A 25178-nucleotide genomic window follows, 5' to 3' on the forward strand; every position below is an offset into this window, starting at 1 on the left:
AGCTGTCAAAAAGCATTCGATGACCTAAAGCAGGCCATGTGCACGGCGCCTATCCTCAAGAGTCCGGACTACTCCAAACCATTCATTGTCCAAACAGATGCTTCTGAGTTGGGTGTGGGAGCTGTTCTTTCTCAACTGAATTTTGATGGTCAAGACCAGCCCATTGCTTTTATAAGCAGAAGGCTGACCCCTAGAGAGAAGAATTGGTCAGCTATTGAGAGGGAGGCCTTTGCTGTGGTTTGGGCCCTGAAGAAGCTGAGGCCATACTTGTTTGGCACTCACTTCAAGATTCAGACCGACCATAAGCCCCTCTTATGGCTAAATCAGATGAAGGGTGAAAACCCCAAACTGCTTAGGTGGTCCATTTCCCTACAGGGGATGGACTTCACAGTGGAACATAGACCTGGTACTGATCATGGCAATGCCGATGGGCTCTCCAGATATTTCCACTTAGAACAAGAAGACTCACCTGGTCAAGGTTAGCTTAGTGTTCCGACGTTTGGGGGGGGGGTCATGTAGGAGAGTAGGGTCTGCAATCCTATGATCACCCAGATTTTTTGCTTTTGTTTCACTGGTTTACGACTTTCTCTGGCTGTGGGCCTGCCAATCAGACCCACAGCCTGGCTGTTCTCTTTCTAAATTACGATATGTACCCTAGGTGCATTTACCAATTGGTGCTGGGCCACCTTATCAGACCCTGTAACTCAGGGCATAGGTGTACCCAGGGCCGCCAGGGGCTGCAGCATGTATTATGCCACCCCTGGCTGGCCTCCTAAATTTGACACAACTGGCTGCATGACAGCTGGGGCAAAGTCGTGTAATCACCCTTTGCTTTAGGTATAGTAGCTCTATATCTAACCATACAATGGACACCCGAGTTCCTATCAGTCACTCCTATGGCAGGCCTTGACAATCCTGAAGGCAGAGTGCGTGGGCTCGTGTGAACTAGGTTCTGGCCCGAGCCGAGCCCGGTTGCAGCTTGCGGACTCAAGACCCAATGGCTGTTCCATGATAACGCGTACCACATCGGTAACTTCGGTGTCGCGTTATCACGGCATGTCGAGTAAGGTGTCATACGAATCGGGATGCTGCCCCCTCACCAATTCTGGCGACGAGGTTAGCCTTCCACCCTTCTAGAGGGACACGACATGTACGTAACTGTGAACCCCGGTTAAAGTTAACTAAAGCCTCAGCTCCACAAAATGGATGCTGCCACCACAGACACGAGTCTGACCTCCTGCTGCTGGGAGTCCTTCCAGCGAGGGGCGCTTGGACAAAGGGTTTCCTGTCAAGGGCGGTGTTCGCACCGTCCCAGACAGGGTTTGTGTATTCTGGGTAGGTAGGGCTTCTACGAGAAGGTGACTGCGGAGTGGCACCCCGGTGCTCACTACGCATCTGCCGGTCAGAACCAGTTCCAGGGGCACACCAGCCCCTGGCCTGGGGAAGTCCAGCAGGGGGAGAGGGGTGTAACTACCCCCTCCTGGTCCCACCCTTAGGGCAGGACCTAGTCATGTACCCGCCCCTCTCTTTAGGATAAAGACCGGAGCGGGGACCCTTCCAAATGAGATCATCTTTGAATCAAGAACTACTTTCTACGAAAGGACACTCAAGACTCTTCTCAAGATTTCTCCCTTGTGACTAAGGAGTAGTCACCCTGCATCAGCGGGCACCATCTAAGAACTCTGCGGTTTGCTGTAAGTCCTTCCTCAAGGAATCCGACGGCCCAGCTCGACGAGACCCGGCTTCCCTGGCACCTCCGACCTCTACCCCCGTCATCAGCTCAGCTGTGATCTGTGGGTGCGACGAGACCTCGAGGGACCGGCCATCATCAGAACCTGCACGCTCTTAACCAGCACGACCATCGAAGTAATTCTCTGGTGAGTGCTCTGGGGTCCGAGAAGCCCCGACCCTGAGCCGCTCCAGCACCGAAGTGCAATCTCCCAGCATCTCCACGATCTGCGTGGGGCCCTTCCGCTCGCTGCTCAGCACGTCGCCTGGTCACTAGCCGCTGGCTTGTGCCCTTCTGCGACGACATCCGACAATCAACGCTGCTGGTCTGGTTGCTCCAGACTGGCCCTTGCTTCCATCTTTGCGAGAAGCACCCCGGGCCCTCCTGGTCCACTCAAGACGCCATCTTAGGCCCACCACGTGGCCCTGAGACCTGCCGAGGCTTGTTGCCCCATCCTGGGCCCAGCGACGCCGACAGCATCATCCTTCGTGGGACAGCTCGCACCTCCACCGTGGTCGCCGACAACGCCTCCTGGTCCGTGAGACTGCAGAGCCTAGCGTCGCCCACTCACCTGGTCGAGGTGACGGCCAACTGGTGCCTTCCTGGTACCCTCTGACTACTGGCTAGTAGTACGAACTTGGTCCCCTCTGCTTTCAGGTATCATCACTCTCTGATCCAGGCTTGGATCTCTACGAACTATTCATCACTGGTCGCCGGCCAGCAACTCCTTTTCTTCCGGCTCCTGGCTCGTCAGCGAAGACCCCGACGCCTGTAAGACTTGTGCAGCCGCAGCCCTCGTGGCTAGGTAACTCGGCATTTCGGTGCCTGCATAGCCTCTTTACTCTAGGGTCCCGAGTCCCTCGCTTCCGACTTGCCTTATCGGGTCAGCCCGAGACCTTAAACTTTCCGTGTCCTCGGACACTTGTTTTAACTGTGCACTTGAAGTATTTTCCTAAGAGATTTGGTTTGTGCTTAGTACCCTGTCCTCATAAAGAGTACAGGGCTGTTGTGATTCTTAATAAATATACTGTTTATTTTCATAACACTTGTGTGGTGTCCTTTCACTGGGTGTTCAAGGGGTATGTGATGGTATAACAGCTGGCTTAACACGCCCTCTCGAGTCTTTAGCCTTAGACTGCTCGTATCCACGCTACTAGGATAGCTGGTCTATAGGTTGACTTACAACCAAACACCATAAGGGTCGTTGGAACGATACATAGCGGTCGCTAGAATAGCGAACGTTGCATATCGGGCCAACTTCTCACAATCAAGGGCTATTGAAAGCCCGAAACGCGTTGTTGCAGGCTGTGGGAGAAACGTAAATAAAGGCATACCTTGCCTGAGTTGCTGTGGTGGTCTGAGTTCCTTCTTCGCCGTGACACAGAAGTGGTCGGAATTGCTTGGCTCATATATATATATATATATATATATATATATATATATATATATATATACACATATACATATACATATATATATATATATATATATTCCGCTCCTCACTCCAAAAAGTAAAGGGGCCAGCACTCATGTTAGGTAAATCCACAATTAGGGTTTCTAAACATACGCGTTTTGGCATTAGCCTTTGTCAATGTCGACAGGCGCTGTTACTATGGCAACATTTATCATGTGATCAATTCATTACACAGAGAGGACGGACAATCACACTGGCTTGATTTCAGGCGCCATCTCAGAACATGTTGGAACTGAATTCTCTAGCACATGTTATTTACATCATTAAGGTTGCGATAACCTGATTGTAGCAATGCACATATTGATTAACCATAATTCGGCCCTGTATGAGCTTTCACTCAACAAGGCAACATTTTTCATGTGATCAATTCATTTCACAGAGAGGACAGACAATCACACCGTCTCAATTTTGAGCACCATCTTAAAACAAGTTGAAACTGAATTCAGTTTATAAAGCAGCCTATTAATTCATCATACGCATGCTCAGGTTTCAACTGTCACTAATATATGCAAAAAATTACATCATAGCCATAATGGACTTCAATATTTACAATATTTACAATTTTTACAAATTACATTTTGAACTCTAATTCCTTCAGTGTTACCCTGTGTGCCTGTGGACTAATTCCATGTCACATGTTATTTACATGATTAAGGTTACAATAACCTGGTTATGGCGATACGCACATAGATTACCCATAATTCCGCCCTGTATGGGTTTTCACTCATCAGATTAAATAACCTAATTGTGGAGATGTTTGTGTAAATCACCTAATAGCCACATAACACCTTATTTGGACGATCCCATATTTAGCCATCTAGCTCTGATTATTCTGATAATACACGCTTATAACTACAATACTATGATAATATTTCAGATGTTATTTAATTAAGCCCTTGATGGGCAATGATCGTGTGGCTGCATATTACTTCATGTTAGCATTGCTGTTGGCATACGCTGTCCTTCCTGTACTTTGGCAAAGGATCTTTCCTACTCACAGTTAGACTTCATAGGTGAACTGCTAGTTCATCTAAACTGTGAGGCCTCCTGGAGACTTCGATTGTAAGTCTATTATGAAACTTGATTCTAATCACCTTAATCTCGGTCACCCCCCTGATTTGAGCACAAGGTGAAGGCAGGAATACTTCAAGAGTGCCTATTGCTGTTGTGGTGACTGGCAAAATGATGCGCAACTGGGTAGTTAGCATCCACACTGCAATAGCTCTTTGATGTTCCAGAATTCTCATCTTAACTTGATTTATTGTACTGCCCATGTTTTTTGTACTCAGGTACGTAGGTTACACGGGCAGACCAGACAGTATACCACGTGCTACAGGTCATGAATTTTGCTATCTTCCACTCTTTGATAATGCCCTTTATACTGTATGTGGTGACTCTCTTGCTGTTCTCGCAGGCCCTACATTTTCAACATGGAAAGGAGCCGCTGAGAGGTTTTAAGCTTGATTCTTGTTTTATTGCCATTAAGTGGCTCTTCACTAGATGATCTCTTATTGACCGTGATCTTCTGAATGTTATTCCTGGTTCTGGTGACACATCTCTCCCTAGCACTGCGTCTGTCTTCATAATCTTCCAGTTCTTTAGCAGAATGGCTCTGATTTCTTTCACCGCATTTGAGTAGCACATGATCATTCTGACATTTTTGTTGTTTCCTCTTCTTTCTGTCTACTCTCACTCTGTAGAAATTCTCCCCTCTCCTTTCCTTCAGCTGTTCTCTGTGCTGCTTTTAATGTTTCATGTGGATATCCGCTCGCTCTAAAGTATGCACTCCTCTGCCGCCTGCATGTAATCCTCCTGTTTTGAACTGTTCCTTTTGATTCTCAGGAGTTCCCCATATGGGATACTCTGAATCAAGTTTGCTGGGTGACTACTCCACCCATGCAGGACAGAGTTCCCAGCAGTTGTTTTCCTATACAGGGATGTATGAATTCTATTTGAGCTCACAAATACCCTCAAATCCAGAAAAGTTACCTGTGTGGTGCTTAATTCCCCTGTGAAACTCAAGTTCAGGGTATTGTTGTTAAGGGCGGAGATATATTGAGTAGCTGATTCTATTGACCCTCTCCAAATTATGAAGAGGCCATCAATATATCTACTCCCAAAAACAATTTTGTCACCCACTCATCCATTGTATCGGCCCAGACCACCTGCTTCACCCACCAGCCCACAAATAGGTTTGCGTAGTTAAGGGCGAAGCAGCTGCCCATCGCCGTACCTTGTATCTGTTTATACCTCCGTTCCAGGAAAAGAAAGATATTGTTATTCAAGCAGAATGCAATAAATTCCACCAACATATTGTTATTTTCCAGAAACTTCAGAGGTTGTCCATTCAAAACATATTTGACTGCCTTCAGTGGGCCTGATACTCATGTAGAGGCTTGATACGTTAAGCGTAATCATCAAAAAGTATGGTTCCCACTCTATTCCCTGGATTTATCTCAAAAAGTCCTTTGTGTCCCACGTATATGACGAAAGTTGTAACACAAGGGGAAATAAAAAAATAGTCCACATATCTGGACAGGTTTTCAGTCAGGCCCCCTATTGAGGAGACTATCGGTCGACTTGGTGGGCTAGCGGAGTTCTTTTCGATTTTTGGTAGGTGGTAGAATGAGGGCAACCGAGGATGCTTAATCTGTAGGAAGTGAAACTCTTCTTTTGTTAGAATGCCCTTGCAGAACCATTTCTGAATCATCTTCTCAAATGTCTTTACGCTTAACATGTATTCCTTCTCAGTTGCGAGAATATAGTTGTCTTTATGTTCCAGTAGTCTCGGGCCCTCTTTGCAAAACAATATTGCCACCCTTGTCTGATGGTTTCACTATCATTGTCTTATCTTCCATCAACGTTTGTATTGCTTGTCTTTGGTTGTATGTGAGATTCCATTTCTTCAATTTTATCCCTTGTGACCTCAATCCTAATAGGTTGTTGTTGACACTATCAAGAAGATATCAATGGCATCTACAGGTGTCTGTGGATAGAATCTTGAGGTTGGTTTGAATGGACTCAGGACACTCACCTGTGTTATCCCAAGTTCTTCAGTCCTATACCAAATTGTTCCCCTCCATCAGATCCTGTGTGCCGCCTTCATGTCTCAATTCTTCCAATTATAGTGTATCATGTTATTTCTGCCTCCGATATTTTTTCATTCAACCAGCCCTATGGGATATCTATGCAGCACTTGGAGTTGAAAAGATAAACATGAAAAAATTCAGTTCTTTGCATATATAAAGTTGATTAATGAGCATTCTATTGCACAAAGTCTGCCATTGGTATAGTCTTGTAGGCTTGTTAATTGTATAATATTGGAGTAGTGGGCATGTGAGTCTGTACATGAGGAAAAGAGGCAGTGCATTGGAGTCTTAACCGGAACACAATTAGTTATTTCTGGCATAGGATGGTGGTAAATTACAACGGCAATTTTCATTGGTATGGGAGTATGAGCCAAGACATATGGGGCTGTTTTCTGGACATATCGTTCTGTACATCAGTGCATTGGCATGAATGGTTAAAAAAGGTTAATTTGAACAAATGTTTGAATATAATCATAGAAAATTCTCATATTACACATTATGTAGGTCATGAGTGTCTAACCTTAAGCATATGGCGGTGACAGCAATGTACAATATCACACTTCTGCTTCCAAGAATGGTACATAAAACATGTCACTATTGCCCAGTTTGATGCTACTTAGCTGTCAGCTTCAGAGTATGGAAGGCTGAGTTAACATTATTGGGATAGTTATAACTCACAGTAGATGTGCCCTGGATGCCTTAAAATGTGACGACAAATGGGCATGCCATGGTCTACATAGCCTAAGTGGAAAAACATGAAAAATCATGGCATGCAGTGAGGCTCCTAGGAATAATGGGCATGATGAATCTTACTATATTAAACTTTTCCAGATAAATTGAGTGGTAGATTACCATATGACGTATGTAACGAAAATGACTGGTTGACTTGTTGGGCAAACAAGTTCATTATCTAAAAGCAACATATGTAGATATAAGAACAATAGGAAAGTATTTAATGATGATGACTGGTCATTTAGAACAACAATATTTTCATAAAATTGCAAGCTAAAATTCAAAGACTGGAAATGTTAATTTACTAAACATGTAAAGCTGTTATCATTGAACAAAATGTGTATTTGTAGAGAAAATTGCAAATAGTTATTTGACATTAAATTGTGTTTTTTTATTAAAGTAATGGCGGGCATTGGAGTTCAAAGGGTATTTTTGCAAAGGAATAAACTGAATGTTTGAAACAGAATGGACCTTAGCTGATGGTTGTCTACAAATCAGACTATTTTGAGAAAGCAGATATTTGGAGCCAACCTTAGTTTACTTGCTGAGACTTCAAGATGAGATACGTGAACAAACAGCAGTTTTGAAAAGGACAAGCTAATGCTTGGCCGCGATCTTCATTTATTTGATCAAATTGGAATGAGGAATGTAGAGAAGAAAGAACTTTTTAAAAATAGGAAACGACGATGTTCAGTGTTATAGTATTTAAAAACTGAAACACTATTAGAGAGGACACAAATGAGTGCCGTTCTAGTGTTGCCACTACTCTCGCCACTTCCACTTACCTGCTGCACCTTCGATCTTTGCAGCCACCGCCAGAGGAGTAAATTGGGTGGCATTTAGTCCTGGTTCCGGTCGGGAGCGGAGGACGCCGGCCGGGACTATAAATCCCAGCATCCCTAGCGGTGGCAAGGCTGCCCATGCATGCCGAGAGGCATATAAGACCTGCGCAGGACCCCCGCGGGGTGGGAGCCATTCTTGTGTTGCCGCTACTCTCGCCACTTACCTGCTGCACCTTGGATCTTTGCCGTCACCACCAGAGGAGTCAATTGGGTAACATTTAGTCCCGGTTCTGGCCGTGAGCGGAGGACGCTGTCCGGGACTCTAAATCCCAGCATCCCTAGCAGCGCGAAGGCCACCCACGCATGCCGGGAGGTGTATAAGACCTGCGCAGGGCCCCCGTGGGGCGGGAGCCGTTCTTGTGTCACCGCTACTGTCGCCACTTACCTGTTGCACCTTGGATCTTAGCGAAACAAAAGGGGATGATGGACGGAGCGTTTGAGCAAATCAAACACTCACCCCCAGTCAACTGATCTGGGTTTAATCCATCACCATTCTTTAGCTCACTCAGCTACCCCAGTTCAGACATGGCCATATGCAAATCAGTCTGACCCTGTGCCTCATGGGAACACTCTAGCCCGAACTGCCAAGCCATGTCTTCCCTGGACCGGAAACAAGCATCCTGGGACCAGTTTCGGATTCATAATCATGGCATGGCAGTTTGGGCTGGACTGTTCCCATGAGGCACAGGGTCAGACTGATTTGCATATGGCCATGTCTGAACTGGGGTGGTGTGGAGTGCAAAAAAACGATGGATTTAGGCCCAGATCTCAGTACTGGGGTGAATGTGTGACATTGTTCTGCATTCTGTCCATCAACTGTGGTTTTTGCATTTGTCACCCCGAGTGGGATGGGTATGCTCAGACGTGAGTCCCATGCTCTCCACACCACTGGATTCAAGCAAGCCGGGCTGAAGAAGGCTGGAATGCCAGAAACCGGTCCTCGGAAGCTTGTTTCCGGTCCAGGGAAGGCATGGCTTGGCAGTTCGGGCTGGACTGTTCCCATGAGGCACAGGGTCAGACTGATTTGCATTTGGCCATGTCTGAACTGGGGTGGTGTGGAGTGCAAAAAAACGATGGATTTAGGCCCAGATCTCTGTACTGGGGTGAATGTATGACATTGTTCTGCATTCTGTCCATCAACTGTGGTTTTTGCATTTGGCACCTTGGATCTTTGCTGCCACCTCCGCCAGAGGAGTCAATTGGGTGGCATTTAGGCCTGATTCCGGCCGTGAGCGGAGTACGCCGGCCGGAACTCTAAATCCCAGCATCCCTAGCGGGCGCTAAGGCCGCCCACACACGCCTTGAGGCATATAATACCTGCGCAGGGCTCCCACGGCACGGGACGCACGTGGGCAAGGGGCAGGCCCGTCTGAGCTCGTCGGAGACCCGACGAGGCCAGGCCAGGTCCCCCCTCTGAATTTGCTGATTCAACAAGGGACGCGCCCTTTATTCTGAACCTAACGGGTGAGGACTACACCCATCTCAGAGTAGCCTGGATCTGCCTGAGCTGCGAGGGGAATGGCATCTTGAGGTCGGGGTTTTAGTCCCAGTAGCAGATGATTTGCGCTGCCTCGATAAAGAGCGGTTCAAAAGGGGGTGGTAATGGACCGAGAATCTGAATCAATCAAACACTCACACCCAGTCAAAAGATTTGGGTTTAATCCATCACCGTTCTTTAGCCCACTCTGCCACCCCAGTTCAGACATGGCTATATGCAAATCAGTCTGACCCTGTGCCTCATGGGAACAGTCCAGCCCGAACTACCAAGCCAAGCCCTCCCTGGACCGGAAACAAGTTTCCGAGGACCGGTTTCTGGCATTACAGCCGTCTTCAGCCTGGCTTGCTTGAATCCAGTGGCAAAGCGAGCAAGGGACTCACGTCTGAGCATACCCTGCCACACTTATGGCGGCCAATAGCGGTACAAAAGGGGCTGGTAATGGACGGAGCATCTGAATCAATCAAACACTCGCACCCAGTCAAAAGATCTGGGTTTAATCCATCACCGTTCTTTAGCCCACTCTGCCACCCCAGTTCAGACATGGCTATATGCAAATCAGTCTGACCCTGTGCCTCATGGGAACAATCCAGCCTGAACTGCCAAGCCATGCCCTCCCTGGACTGGAAACAAGCTTCCGAGGACCGGTTTCTGGCATTACAGCCGTCTTCAGCCCGGCTTGCTTGAATCCAGTAGCAAAGCGAGCAAGGGACTCACGTCTGAGCATACCCTGCCACACTTATGGCAGCCAAAAGCGGTACAAAAGGGGGTGGTAATGGACGGAGCATCTGAATCAATCAAACACTCACACCCAGTCAAAAGATCTGGGTTTAATCCATCACCGTTCTTTAGCTCACTCAGCCACCCCTGTTCAGACATGGCCATATGCAAATCAGTCTGACCCTGTGCCTCATGGGAACAGTCCAGCCCGAACTGCCAAGCCATGTCTTCCCTGGACCGGAAACAAGCATCCTGGGACCAGTTTCGGATTCATAATCATGGCATGGCAGTTCGGGCTGGACTGTTCCCATGAGGCACAGGGTCAGACTGATTTGCATATGGCCATGTCTGAACTGGGGTGGTGTGGAGTGCAAAAAACCGATGGATTTAGGCCCAGATCTGTGTACTGGGGTGAATGTGTGACATTGTTCTGCATTCTGTCCATCAACTGTGGTTTTTGCATTTGTCACCCCGAGTGGGATGGGTATGCTCAGACGTGAGTCCCATGCTCTCCACACCACTGGATTCAAGCAAGCCGGGCAGAAGAAGGCTGGAATGCCAGAAACCGGTCCTCGGAAGCTTGTTTCCGGTCCAGGGAAGGCATGGCTTGGCAGTTCGGGCTGGACTGTTCCCATGAGGCACAGGGTCAGACCGATTTGCATATGGCCATGTCTGAACTGGGGTGGTGTGGAGTGCAAAAAAACGATGGATTTAGGCCCAGATCTCTGTACTGGGGTGAATGTATGACATTGTTCTGCATTCTGTCCATCAACTGTGGTTTTTGCATTTGGCACCTTGGATCTTTGCTGCCACCTCCGCCAGAGGAGTCAATTGGGTGGCATTTAGGCCCGATTCCGGCCGTGAGCGGAGTACGCCGGCCGGAACTTTAAATCCCAGCATCCCTAGCGGCGCGAAGGCTGCCCACACACGCTGGGAGGCATATAATACCTGCGCAGGGCTCCCACAGCACGGGACGCACGTGGGCCAAGGGTGGGCCAGTCTGAGCTCGTCGGAGACCCGACGAGGCCAGGCCGGGTCCCCCCTCTGAATTTGCTGATTCAACAAGGGACGCGCCCTTTATTCTGAACCTAACGGGTGAGGACTACACCCATCTCAGAGTTGCCTGGATCTGCCTGAGCTGCGAGGGGAATGGCATCTTGAGGTCGGGGTTTTAGTCCCAGTAGCAGATGATTTGCGCTGCCTCGATAAAGAGCGGTTCAAAAGGGGGTGGTAATGGACGGAGAATCTGAATCAATCAAACACTCACACCCAGTCAAAAGATTTGGGTTTAATCCATCCCCGTTGTTTAGCCCACTTTGCCACCCCAGTTCAGACATGGCTATATGCAAATCAGTCTGACCCTGTGCCTCATGGGAACAGTCCAGCCCGAACTACCAAGCCAAGCCCTCCCTGGACCGGAAACAAGCTTCCGAGGACCGGTTTCTGGCATTACAGCCGTCTTCAGCCTGGCTTTCTTGAATCCAGTGGCAAAGCGAGCAAGGGACTCACGTCTGAGCATACCCTGCCACACTTATTGCGGCCAATAGCGGTACAAAAGGGGGTGGTAATGGACGGAGCATCTGAATCAATCAAACACTCGCACCCAGTCAAAAGATCTGGGTTTAATCCATCACCGTTCTTTAGCCCACTCTGCCACCCTAGTTCAGACATGGCTATATGCAAACCAGTCTGACCCTGTGCCTCATGGGAACTGTCCAGCCCGAACTACCAAGCCATGCCCTCCCTGGACTGGAAACAAGCTTCCGAGGACCGGTTTCTGGCATTACAGCCGTCTTCAGCCCGGCTTGCTTGAATCCAGTAGCAAATTGAGCAAGGGACTCACGTCTGAGCATACCCTTCCACACTTATGGCGGCCAAAATCGGTACAAATGGGGGTGGTAATGGACGGAGCATCTGAATCAATCAAACACTCACACCCAGTCAAAAGATCTGGGTTTAATCCATCACCGTTCTTTAGCCGACTCTGCCACCCCAGTTCAGACATGGCTATATGCAAATCAGTCTGACCCTGTGCCTCATGGGAACAGTCCAGCCCGAACTGCCAAGCCATGCCCTCCCTGGACCGGAAACAAGCTTCCGAGGACCGGTTTCTGGCATTACAACTGTCTTCAGCCCAGATTGCTTGAATCCAGTGGCAAAGCGAGCAAGGGACTCACGTCTGAGCATACCCTGCCACACTTATGGCGGCCAAAAGCGGTACAAAAGGGGGTGCTAATGGACGGAGCATCTGAATCAATCGATAAAGAGCAGCACGATAGAAGATAGGACCTGAGAGCTCAGACTTTAGTGCAGGTATTGTTAGGCCTGGAATCCATTTGACATTATCCATGTGTCAGCGATAGGACTCAGGTGTGTTTGATTACCTGGATACTCCTGACTTGTTGACCGTAGCGATTAAATTAACTCATACACGTAAGAATGATATCATTGGTGTGGCAAGAATCTACTTTTTTAAGATACGTGCACTTTAAGGTTTTTATGTGCTTGATTGTTCAGAAGTATTAGCTGAAATATTAATTGTGTACGGCATAAGTTTGTATTTTAGTGCTGAGCAATATTTTATCATTGTGGCTTGTTTAGCTTCATGTATCTCCTTTTATCCTTTATCGTATATGTTTATTATATTGTAACAGTCTCCTATTTTCATTAGCGGTTTTGCACAATAGAAGTGAGCTACTTAAATTTACACCGAAAGTTGGACATTCTGCTAAAAATGAGTAGGCGGAAAGTAATTTCAGGGAAAAGCGTAGTAGGAACCCTAGACGCCTTCTTAACAAGGGCTGAATCGGTTCTTAATAATGAAATTTTACTAACAGAACGCAGGCTATCCCTGGAGCCCCTAACGTCACATGGTAGGTTCTCTCTCACTCCTGCCTTTCCCGAAGCTCCATTGACCCTAAATCAGGTTACACCGCAAGATCGGTTGAGTGAATCCTTAGTTGGAGTTCCTGTAACACCGAACATTTCAGGTTCCTCCATGTCTATGTAGCAGGAACCCAACCCAGTTAAACCTAAATCAAGAACTAGAAGGCAGAAAGCTAAATTGAAAACAAACCACCTGATCAACTCACCTGCTGTATTGAGGAAGATTGTGGGTGCCTTGAAGCCGAAAAAAATAGTGACAAGCACAACTAGGAGAACTAAGGATGCTGTCCCCTCTGTGGTTGTTAGCAGCGAGGCCAACTCTTTTATTTTGTATCAGAACAAGGCAGGGTCATCACCCGGTAGCAGATTACAGGGAGATTTTTGGGGTAGGCTAGAAACTATGATGACTACCCTAATAGACCCTATTATCCAGAAAATAAGTTCTGTTGAAAATATGCTGTCTAAATTAGAGAAATTGATGGTACATGCCCCCCCCAGAGAAATCAATGGTAATCTCTAATGAGCTTGAAACGACAGTAACCACAGAAGGGGGAAGAGTGGGATAAGACAGAGAAGGAGAAGCCCCCAGTGTCAGGCAATCTTCCATCAGTAGGGCGCCTGATAAGAACTGTTCCACTAGTTCAAAGACTGCTACTATAGATCCTGCAGTTCCCAGACAGCTGTCTTCTATAACAACAGGGCCCCCTATCTTGCAGAGAGATGAGACAAGTAGATAAGACTCTGCAGGCGTCAACTCTCCCTACCATTAACCTTCCAGCGGAATCTACCCCGTACGTAGTGATCTTGGGGAGTGTTCCTGCTCTTCCACCAGGGAAGAGCAAATAATATGATCAGCTTCTCAATAAAATAAATCACTGGTTCACACACAACACTACTGTTGGCCTGTGCATACTAATAACATACTTATGGCATGTAGGGTTAATTGGATTGGGGGCTCATGTAAACAAGGGACTAGTGACTGTATTATCATAAATTTTGATAATCCCTACACTGCTGGTCTGATACTTTCTAGGGACTACAGTCTTACCAACTTTGTGGGCTCTGCCATTAAGATTTTACCCTTGGGCTTTTTTTATAGGCCGTTTAATAGTAGGGACAGGACAGCAGTTGGTATGGGTGAACCTTTAGTTGGGGGTGGCCATTTAAGGCCACATCCCAGCCACCACTCTATTCCCCCGGTTCATCCATTGTTATCTGTAGATAGGCAGTTTGGCACTGACTATAGATTGGCGCGAAACAACAGAGTTGACACCCTGACTGGTATGGAAGAATGTGATTGACTGCGGGGTCCTGATTTAGCAGGGCCTGAGCAGGCCGCATTGTCCTAGGATCTCGGGGATGTACTAGTACAGTCTCCAAGGCTGTCTCCTAATAACTTCTTATCCTGGAACATAGCGGGGTTGGTAGCTAAGCTACAGGAATCTAGATGGGTAGCTTATGTTAAACAATTTCTGGTAATAAGCCTACAGGAAACTTGGTCGATAGACTGTGACCTTTTCCTGGAAGGCTATAAGGCTTTCTTTGTCCCGGCTAGACCATCTCCGAGCGGGAGACCAAAGGGTGGATTAGTTACGTACATTACCGAGGCTATTAACTGCAAACTGCAGGTAATGATCATTTCACTCCCAGGTATCCTGGCGATAATGGCCTGTGAAGGGGGCTCGAGCTGGGGAATTGTTAATTTCTATAATTCGTTTTCGTCTTCGTCAGAGTCCAGTAACTTAGTTGCCCTTGGAGATGCTATAAAACAATCTCTGAGCGAAAGCTTAAACAGTCTCCTGGTAGCCGGTGACTTCAATATACACCCTTGCAGCGAGTCACTTACGGCTTGTATGTCTGAATTAGGCTGCCCGCGTATGCACGGTTTCCACTTTGAACATTCTGTTCAAAGAGAGCTGTTAATCACTATGATTAATGAATTAGATCTGGTGGCCACGATGTCTTTAACTGACCCGCGTACTAACTTTCCTGTGCCCACATTTAAGGGTCAAGGTAAGGGGTCCTTTATTGACTTTATCTTAATTTCGTCCTCTTTACAGTCATCTGTGAATAACTTCAAAATTCTAGGGAGTGAATTTAGCTACCATAATCCCCTCTATCTGGCAGGTCCACTGGCAGAAAAGGGTGGGGAGGCACCAAATCAGGGCGTACTGCGGCCAACTGGCGGGAGGCGTACATTAAAATGGTCACAAGTAACTCCAGAAATAATTTACGATAAGGTTAAAACAGCATGTGCCAATTAACTGTCCCTCTGCCTAGAGGAGCGGTCCTCGCCAACAGAGATCTTAGACGCTTACAAGTATATTTCTCTCAAGGTGTCTGTGATTTTATCTTCCCCAGCAAGAGGACATGTTATGTCTGGTCCCAAATGGTTCGACATTCTAAAGCCGCGAAGAGGTTGAGGGAAGCTTCGACAAATAAACCCAGAATTTAATCTGACGTTATATATTTTCGCAGGGAATATAAAACGGCCCTCACTATTCGAAAGGGAACACTAAAAGATGAAGAATGGAGGGAGCTGCTGGAATCCAACACCCTCAGAAACAGCTTGAAGTTCTGGAGCATGGTAAATAGACCCCTGTTTACTCAGGAAGGGGGGGGGGGGCTTCAATCCCACATAACTGAGGAGTGGGTACTACATTTTGAAACCATGTTTAATTGTGGGCCTGGGCATACTGATAGGGATTCTTATGACACTCAGGGGGTAGCATTAAATTTTGAGAGGGGCAAATTCCTGGAAGGTATAACAGGTCTAACTACTGGAAAAGCACCTGGTCCGGACGGGATCCCTCCAGATCTCTTTAAGTCTGATCCCTCCTTTTGGGCGCAGATACTGGAGTCTGTATTTAATGCGGCAGCACAGTATGGTTGTCCTCAGTCATGGGCAACATCTACTATAGTTCCTGTTTTAAAAAAAGGTGACAGAAATAGCTCTCAGTGTTATAGACCCATCTCATTATTAGACTCAGTGGTAAAGGTGGTAGGTAGGGTCCTTCTTCTGAGATTATCATCCTGGGCAGAGGACAAAATGATTTTGTCGGAAGTCCAGTATGGTTTGCAACGGAGACGGTCTACTGTAGCTCAATGTCTTAATTTATTTCAGATTTTGAGCAAGTATACAGTTGCACGCTCGGGAACCATTCGACTTGCCTTCATGGATTTGTCATCAGCATTTGATTGTGTTAATAGGAAGAAGCTCTGCAGGGGGCTCTCTGCCTTCTGCCCCTGCCTTCACACTGAAAGACTGGTGATAAAAGTCTTCAAACTGCTGGTCTGCCTTTCACAGTTCGTGGCTGCGCCAAGGACTACTAATTAATTGTGCTAGAGCTCACTGACCCTTCTGTGCTCGTGCCCCCAGTGAAAGATGTGCTGCAGAGCAGTGCAAGACAGTGTGCCCCATAAATACATCCTCCGGTCAACAAAAATTTAAACCGTCAACACTGGTAAGCATGAATAACCAGATAAATATGCTGAGTTCATCCATAGCACTAGAAGGAAAGGATAAACATGGAAAAATAAAGAGTATATTAGGTATTCTGTTTCTTTTATGATAAAGTTTTGAGAAGATTCATCTAACGTAAAGAGATGTTTGGCACTAATTTGAGCATATGTCGCTCTAGAATGCTGTGTTCAACTGTTGCCATGCATATCATTAAAGACAACAGCCATGGCATTCTCATAGCTGCACCCTCTTCTGTAATGCAGTTGGGTGGGAGACGGCACAGTGTAACTCGGCAGACAAACGGTTAAATGACACTCTGTCAATGCCACTCTGTCAGGGTATGCAGTTTCCCACCGTCGTTACTGAAGGGGAACCTACAGGCCCCCTCAAGACCTTTGACAGTACACACCGACTCTGGTATTGTATTACCAAAATATCGAAACCAAAATGCACACTTAAAAAATATATTTGTTTAAAATAATAGATATATTTCATTACAATAATTGTGTTACTTTTACATTTCACTAACATATTAATAACATGTATTAATACAAAATGGAGAAAGAAAACATGATGGGCCCCATTCACAGAACTAACTTAAGACAAAATCCTGCACTTACTAGCATTTTGGTATTCACAGAAGGTACTTACATTTTGGTATTCACAGAAGGTACTTACTCATTTTGGTATTCACAGAAGGCACTTACTCATCAATGAGTAAGTGCTTTCTGTGAATACCAAAATCAATAAGTTACTCAAAATGAGTAAGTTACTCATTTTGGTATTCACAGAAGGTACTTTCTCATCAATGAGGAAATGCCTCTGTGAATACCAAAATGAGTAAGTTACTCAAAATGAGTAAGTTACTCATTTTGGTATTCACAGAAGGCACTTACTCCTCAATGAGTAAGTGCCTTTTGTGAATACCAAAATGAGTAAGTGCCTTCTGTAAATACCAAAATGGTCATAAGTTTAGGATCTTGTCTTAGCCGGGTCCGGTGGCTCAGTGGACTAATGCAACCATTGCAGGGGCTTGTGTTCAACCTCATGGTCACAGGTTCAAACCACGGCAGGTTCACTCAGCCTTTCATCCACCTGAGGTCGATAAAATGAGTACCATTGAGTTGGGTAACAATAAACATCTGTTATTCAGTGTCAAGATACAGCCAGGGGAACGTGCGCTTTACAAATACACCTGTTAAGTTAGTTCTGTGAATCAGGCCCGAATTACATAATTAATAAATCAAATATTAATACATCAAAAAAGCATTTTTATGAATACAGAAAAATATATTTCATACAATATTTAAAAGAAATTAAACATATTTATTTATTAAGAAATATAGCCACAATTTTGCTTGAAGTGAAAGGAAAATTTAATTATTTAAAACTATACAACAATTATAAAAAATAACTAATACATTTTTCACAAGCTATACATATATTTAGTAGGGGAACATCATTGTGGATGGTTGACTAATCAATGAAATAGAAGGAAAAACATCTAGATAGATATCAACTCGCAAAATGTTGCTATTTCTGTTAGGCGCCAAAGCACAGTGGGTGCCGAGAAATACAGAAAGCAAAAAACCACACATCTCCATAAAGTAACATCTCTTTCCAGTAAAGTAAATGACACAACACTTGGCGAGTGAAATACAAGTCACTTGTCTTAATTTTTGCACAGAGTAGGAACTTGTATTTCAATCGCTCAGTGCCTATTCCTTTAATATACCTCAGATAGATAGATAGACAAACAGACAGACAAATATATATATATATATATATATATATATATATATATATATATATATATATATATATATATATATATATATATTGTCAAACAAAGTGCCCGAAAGCTTTTGAAAGCGCACACTTAGCAAGCTGAACCTTACGGTCATTTTCACAAGGCATAGGCTGGCGCTGATGTTGCTTTGGATTATTTCATAGACCTGACGCGTTTCATGGCTGCTGCCAATCATCAGAGGTCGCTTAATAGAAGATACATCCGGACCAATACGGTTTGGCGAACTGCGGCGACAAATGCTCGCTCTGATTTATTGGGCCCACTATGGGTGAAGAAATGCTTAAAAATCAAGACACAAAAGCAGGACCTACTATAGGTGAGATTACATTTCTGGATGGAACTACTAAAACCAGCATGCAATTTTGAACATCGAGCAGCCTAATGAGGGCGTGGCATGAAAAGAACCAATTAAAAGAACCAGAACTGCCTGCATGTATCTTCTATTAAGCGACCTCTGATGATTGGCAGCAGCCATGAAACGCGTCAGGTCTATGAAATAATCCAAAGCAACATCAGCGCCAGCCTATGCCTTGTGAAAATGACCGTAAGGTTCAGCTTGCTAAGTGTGCGCTTTCAAAAGCTTTCGGGCACTTTGTTTGACAATTACTTGCGCGGCAGCCCTGTCGCGGAAAGCAGCACCGTCCTTGTACCCCTGAGGAGGCCGTGTTCGGAACCGGATCCGGACCAATACGGTTTGGCGAACTGCGGCGACAAATGCTCGCTCTGATTTATTGGGCCCACTATGGGTGAAGAAATGCTTAAAAATCAAGACACAAAAGCAGGACCTACTATAGGTGAGATTACATTTCTGGATGGAACTACTAAAACCAGCATGCAATTTTGAACATCGAGCAGCCTAATGAGGGCGTGGCATGAAAAGAACCAATTAAAAGAACCAGAACTGCCTGCATGTATCTTCTATTAAGCGACCTCTGATGATTGGCAGCAGCCATGAAACGCGTCAGGTCTATGAAATAATCCAAAGCAACATCAGCGCCAGCCTATGCCTTGTGAAAATGACCGTAAGGTTCAGCTTGCTAAGTGTGCGCTTTCAAAAGCTTTCGGGCACTTTGTTTGACAATATATATATATATATCTATGAACAAGCAGGATCCCAACCGCTTTTTGGTAGCGGCAGCAATTGGCGCAGACCTCCACTCCACAAGCTGAATAACTGTTGTTAGATCAACAAGCCATCACTCCAAGTAAGGTGCCAGCAGTGCAAATTTATTAAAGCAAAGTGAAAGAGCGAGTGCCCTCCCTGAAGCGTTTCGCTCCGCGAACGGAGCTTGGTCACATGAGATGTCATCAGTGATGTCATCAGTGATGTCATTTGAGATGTCATCAGTGATGTCACTGACCATGTCATGAATGATGTAATATGTGACATCATCAGCAGTGGATTGCGGGTGCGCGAAATATAGTTAGTACAACTAACTATATAGGAGCAATTTCAATGGTTTTTTAAATGCTAATTCCTAACTATTTAAGGCCTGAAACCTATGGTTTTTTAAGTGAATTTGCAAGGTTTTTAAAATGCTAATTCCTAACTATATAAGGCGTGAAACCTATGGTTTTTTAAATGAATTTGCAAGGTTTTTTAAATGCTAATTCCTAACTATATAAGGACTGAAACCTATGGTTTTTATAAGTGAATTTGCAAGGTTTTTTAAATGCTAATTCCTAACAATATAAGGCTTGAAACCTATGGCTTTTTCATTGAATTTGCAAGGTTTTTTAAATGCTAATTCCTAACTATATCAGCCGTGAAACCTATATTTTTTTTCAATACATTTCAAAGGTTTTGTAAATGCTAATTCTATTAGCGGATAACGTTTATATATGTTATTATCCTTCTGGGACCACCTGAGCAGCCATCTTGTTTCTCAGGAGAAGTGAGGCACAAGAGAACACAAAACAAGAGTGGAAAACGTGAAAAGGGGGCAGGGTTGAGACCCCTGACCCCCTAGCCCTTCTCAAGGGGTCCCAGAAGGACCACCAAGAGCTTTTTTTATTTTTAAATCGCGGGGTACACGCACAGTACGCGTACCGTACGCGTATGGTGCGCGTACCCCGTGATTTTTATGATTTTTTCTTTTGTCCTTGGGGGTCCTTTTGGGACCCCCTGAGAAGGGCTAGAGGGTTGGGGGGGTCTCTACCCTGCCCCCTTTTCGTGTTTTCCACTCTTGTTTTGGGCTCTCTTGTGCCTCAGTTCTCCTGAAAAACAAGATGGTGGCCAACACTTCCGGGTTTGGACAGTTTGGAATGTTGACAGTCGACTGCGAGCCAATCAGAAACTCACTCGTGCACATAAGGGTACGCGCACGTAAGGGTACGCGCTCATACGCGTACGGTACGCATACCGTACGCGTACCGTACGTGTACCGTACGCGTACGGTGCGTGTACGTTGAACGCATATAGATATATAATTTGCTCAAATTCAATTTTCTCAACAAATAGTGGAGGGATTTTCACAAAATATAGAAAAGGCACTACTGCATACCTGTCCCTACCATTTTGCCAAGTCTGGTGTAATTCCGTTCAGCCGTTCAGGCTGTAGCCGTGTCTAAAGGTCCCATAGAAAATGCCATTTGAAAAATTTCAAATTCAATTTTCTCAAGGACTACTGGAGGGATTTTCACCAAACATAGCAAAGGCACATCTGCATACCAGGCCCTACCATTTTGCAAAGTTTGGTGTAATTCCATTCAGCCGTTCGGGCTGTAGCCATGTCTAAAGGTCCCTATTGAAATTCACATGGGGAAAACACGTTTTGGGACACCCCTTTCGGCCCCCGCTTGACAAATCCCCCCGAAACTTTCAGGGAAAGAGCGGAGCGGAGCTGGCCAAAATTCTGGAAAATTACACACAGATTCCTCAATCGGCGCCAACGTTATTCCCAATAGAATGTTGAGCGCATAGAGATATATAATTTGCTCAAATTCAATTTTCTCAACAATTAGTGGAGGGATTTTCACCAAATATAGAAAAGGCACTACTGCATACCTGTCCCTACCATTTTGCCAAGTTTGGTGTAATTCAGTTCAGCCGTTCGGGCTGTAGCCGTGTCTAAAGGTCCCATAGAAAATGCCATTTGAAAAATTTCAAATTCAATTTTCTCAAGAAGTACTGGAGGGATTTTCACCAAACATAGCAATGGCACATCTGCATACCAGGCCCTACCATTTTGCAAAGTTTGGTGTAATTCCATTCAGCCGTTCGGGCTGTAGCCATGTCTAAAGGTCCCTATGGAAATTCGTATGGGGAAAACACGTTTTGGGACCCCCCTTTCGGCCCCCGCTTGACAAATCCCCCCGAAACTTTCAGGGAAGGAGCGGAGCGGAGCTGGCCAAAATTCTGGAAAATTACACACAGATTCCTCTATCGGCGCCAAAGTTATTCCCAATAGAATGTTGAGCGCATAGAGATATATAATTTTGCTCAAATTCAATTTTCTCAACAATTAGTGGAGGGATTTTCACCAAATATAGAAAAGGCACTACTGCATACCTGTCCCTACCATTTTGCCAAGTTTGGTGTAATTCAGTTCAGCCGTTCGGGCTGTAGCCGTATCTAAAGGTCCCATAGAAAATGCCATTTGAAAAATTTCAAATTCAATTTTCTCAAGAACTACTGGAGGGATTTTCACCAAACATAGCAACGGCACATCTTCATACCAGGCCCTACCATTTTGCCAAGTTTAGTGTAATTCCATTCAGCCGTTCGGGCTGTAGCCGTGTCTAAAGGTCCCTATAGAAATTAACATGGGGAAAACACGTTTTGGGACTCCCCTTTTTTCTCGGCCCCCGCTTGACGAACCCCCCGAAACTTTCAGGGAAGGAGCAGAGCGGAGGGAAGCACTTTTAAGGAAAATTACAATCAGATTCCTCAAACTGCGCCAAAGTTATTCCCAATAGAATGTTGTGGATTCCCTATGGTAACTAGGTCCTAACTATATATACCTACTGGCGACCGCCAGTAGGTAATATACATATATATATATATATATATATATATATATATATGGAGCAGAAAGTCGACAACGTATACAGTACAAGGACGACAGCGGACCCAAGTCTTCAAGGTGCTATTTCTTTATTGTGCAAATTCCCCGCACCTCCGCCATGACGCGTTTCGAGCCCCCTTGGCCCTTGATCACATGACGATATATATATATATACACTGCTAAGTTTTTTGACTAGTTTGTGAACGTAATGATTTGTGGGAATCTGGCAAGTGGGGGTCGAGAAGAAAGGGGGAACCCAGAACTCGTTTTCCACATTCATTTTTTAAATAGGAAATTTAGATACGGCCTCCCCCGCTGCCTGGGGACCGCCACCTCCCTGGGACTTATTTATTTTTTAAACAGGGGGCCTCTCGGTCACCCCCAGACCTGGGGACTGCCACCTGCAATGCAATGCAGGGGGCCTTGCACCACCCCGCAGACCCAGGGACTACCACCTCCCTGGGGCAAAATTAAAGAAGGGAGGGGGGCACGCAGCCCCTTTCTTCACCACAGCAGAGTGTTTGTGAGACCGTGTGAGCTACCTCATGCTTTTTATTTTCCTTGCAGGCTTTGGGTGTGGTAGACACTCGGTAACAGTTACCTGGAGTTGGGTGGCTCCCTCTCAATTCGCTGGGTGCCATCTTTGAAGGGTCAGTGCCCTCAGTTTTTTAAAGATCTTATATTTTCTTTAACTGCTTCATTTTTGCTTATATTAATTTCCCAGCAACTTTCCTTCTCAGGGGAGCCTGCGCAGGAAAGAGGGTTGTTGGGCCCTTGATTTGCACCCTGTTATTTTAACCATCTGTTTTTAGGAAATTCACACTTGTGCTTCGGCCCTGGCATGTAGACACGCCACCCTCTTATGGACGGATACTTAAATCATGCAGTAGTGCGGACGCGCAGCGGGCACATAGCCAACATGCTGCAGGAGCGCTCAAGGCATGCCAAAGGCAAGACCATGTGCGCCCATCCGCACTCAGTACAGGAACCCTGAAACGGTTTCTACCCAGATCCAAATACGTATATCAGATACACAGGTAAGGAGTTACTTGCCCTTAGGGGTGTTCTAACAAATGTCTCTGTTTTAATATGCTCTCCCTCTGGTCAGGAAACACCGCTAGCTCTCAGTTATGTGGACTATCTCCTGCTGCTCCCTCCCCACTGCTAGGCTTCGCTAAATTTCATTCTGACCCTACGTCATGCTTTCCCCCTGAGGTTCCGTGACAATTGGAAGTGGTGTTTTCGACTCACACGAATATGGTCGAGTCTAGTATCTATGAACCGCAAATGACGAGTTTAGCAAGTGTGCGCAGTTTCGCTGTGCTAACTTAAACCGTTCGTTTGTTATGTGGGTTTGTCATCTGTACCCACGGGTTCCATCTTAGATACGGCATCCATTTTGTCTCTTGCCCTCAAGTAGCCAGCGAACGGACGCTGTCCGCTTCGCGACCCTGGGACTTCCAAGATATTTGCGGAAGACACATGTTCTTTGAAAGTGTCTTTATGACGAGGGGGATGCTACTGTAAGGCAGATGGCGCCGCTCGAGGCTCATCTTGCCGCACGGGCTTATTGTCTCAGCCGTGCATCTCATTAGGCACGTCCCTTTGATGCCTGTATCTCGTGCTTCTCGACACTCCCCTTTTACACCCTTTCCGATCTCCCCACTGTTTCCGTCTTCCTCTGCACCTGTCTTCGTTCCTGTTTCGATCTACTTTACTGCTGATTGGAATTTGCTAATGGTGGGAAGATGGGTTTTTACAGTTGGGAACCGCCAAATGTTTCCGCACTTATGTTCCGGATCTTGTGTGTTTCAAAGTGATCTAAGCGACCCCTCTGAGAGCGACTTGTGGGAACCAGGTTGTAAACTATTGTGTATCATGTTATCCTATGGGTAGAAACTGTATAAAAGGAGCGATCCACAAATACAATTTGAAGCAGTCTCCCCGAACTACACTCGATGTACTTCTTGTGACTTCTGTGTTCCCTGCAGTAAATAAACCTTGACTCTTTGACGCCGAAGGAAGTGTCCCGTGTCTCTGTGATTTGTACGCCGGAGCAGGTTACCCACGAAGGTTTCAGGTGTTGTGCCCTGGCACCGCTGGGTCCAAAGAACCCAGTCCTTCAGTTGGCGCCCAACGTGGGGCTGCATCAGTGGTACCGGTCCAAGCCTGACGATCGTGAGGAACTTCGTGTGAAATCTCCGAGGGAAGGTGCACCCCGCTTCATCGATCCTGTTGTCGAAATAAGTGGCCCGAAGACTTTTCCCGCGAAGATTCCCGCCTCCTAACGGCTGCGACGGACTGCTGCCCTGACTGTAGACCTGTTTTGGCGCCTGGCGTAGACCTTGGTATAGCGAGACGATTGACGGGCCTTCCTGAGGACGCCATTGATCTTTGAGTTAAGTATTTGTGGGTCGCTCCCAGAGTGTCTTTGTTGTAAACACTTTAGCGAGTGTTTTTGTTGTAGACACTTTAGCGGGTGTCTTTGTTGTACACGCTGTGTGAGTGTTTTTGTCGGTGACACTTTGCTAGCGTACTTTGTTGTTGTTGTATTTGTTTGACGACTGCAGCCGCCAAAGACCGAGGGTTTAGTTCTTGCTGGGACTTGGTAAATCCCGTAACCCTTGAAGTTTGTGAAACTCGGCTAGTGTGCAAGATGCCTGGTCGCAGTACTTTGTTCAGTTGCTTTAGACCTTGTGGTGCGGATTCCCTGCTGGAGGACTCGTGTCCGATACCTCCGGTTGGAACTCCTACTTATGACCTATATAGCAAACATGGGCTAGGCCCGATTGCTTTTAACGATTATTGGATCAAATATACAAAGAAAGACGGCGATCTTCGTTGGCCACCTCACGGTAGCTTCGAAGCGTCGATCTTAGATAATTTGGAAATAAAGTTGTTCGAACGTAAATCAAGGCCGGCCATGTTTGA

Source organism: Lissotriton vulgaris, chromosome 2_1 (genome assembly GCF_964263255.1).
Source record: "Lissotriton vulgaris chromosome 2_1, aLisVul1.2, whole genome shotgun sequence".
Classification (NCBI taxonomy): Eukaryota; Metazoa; Chordata; class Amphibia; order Caudata; family Salamandridae; genus Lissotriton; species Lissotriton vulgaris.